At 48.3% G+C, this 627-nt stretch overlaps 1 non-coding gene across 1 annotated transcript; it reads left to right on the top strand.

Annotated features, from left to right (window-relative positions):
* The first annotated feature begins 341 nt into the window (after positions 1 to 341).
* On the top strand, positions 342 to 413 carry trnad-guc. Its single transcript has one exon. It is a non-coding gene; the product is annotated as a tRNA-Asp (tRNA).
* The last annotated feature ends 214 nt before the right edge of the window (positions 414 to 627 follow it).

The raw sequence follows: 627 nt of genomic DNA, 5'->3' as shown, positions 1-627 counted from the left end.
GTACCCTTCCCTGGTGGTCTAGTGGTTAGGATTTGGTGCTCTCACCGCCGAGGCCCGGGTTCGACTCCCGGTCAGGTAACTAGTCTTTTGCTACATGTTTACTTGTACAACCTGTCACAATGAATATAGAAGGTTATCGCACATATGTACCAGCTCACACTGAGAACCAATTTGGACTGTATTATCCTTCCCTGGTGGTCTAGTGGTTAGGATTCGATTCCCGGTCAGTGAACTGCTCTTTTGCTACATGTTTACGTGTGCAACCTGTCACAATGAATATAGAAGGTTATCGCACATATGTACCAGCTCACACTGGGAAACGATTTGAAATGTTGTACCCTTCCCTGGTGGTCTAGTGGTTAGGATTCGGCGCTGTCACTGCCGCGTCCCGGGTTCGATTCCCGTTCGGGGAACTAATCTTTTGCTACATGTTTACTTGTGCAACCTGTCACAATGAATATAGAAGGTTATCGCACATATGTACCAGCTCACACTGGGAACCGATTTGCACTGTAGTACCCTTCCCTGGTGGTCTAGTGGTTAGGATTCGGCGCTCTCACTGCCGTGGCCTGGGTTCGATTCCCGTTCAGGGAACTACTCTTTTGCTACATGTTTACTTGTGCAACC

Source organism: Oncorhynchus gorbuscha, unplaced genomic scaffold (assembly GCF_021184085.1).
Source record: "Oncorhynchus gorbuscha isolate QuinsamMale2020 ecotype Even-year unplaced genomic scaffold, OgorEven_v1.0 Un_scaffold_3197, whole genome shotgun sequence".
Lineage (NCBI taxonomy): Eukaryota > Metazoa > Chordata > Actinopteri > Salmoniformes > Salmonidae > Oncorhynchus > Oncorhynchus gorbuscha.
Note: the sequence above shows the minus strand (reverse complement) of the source record. Positions and strands in the feature narration are given on the sequence as shown.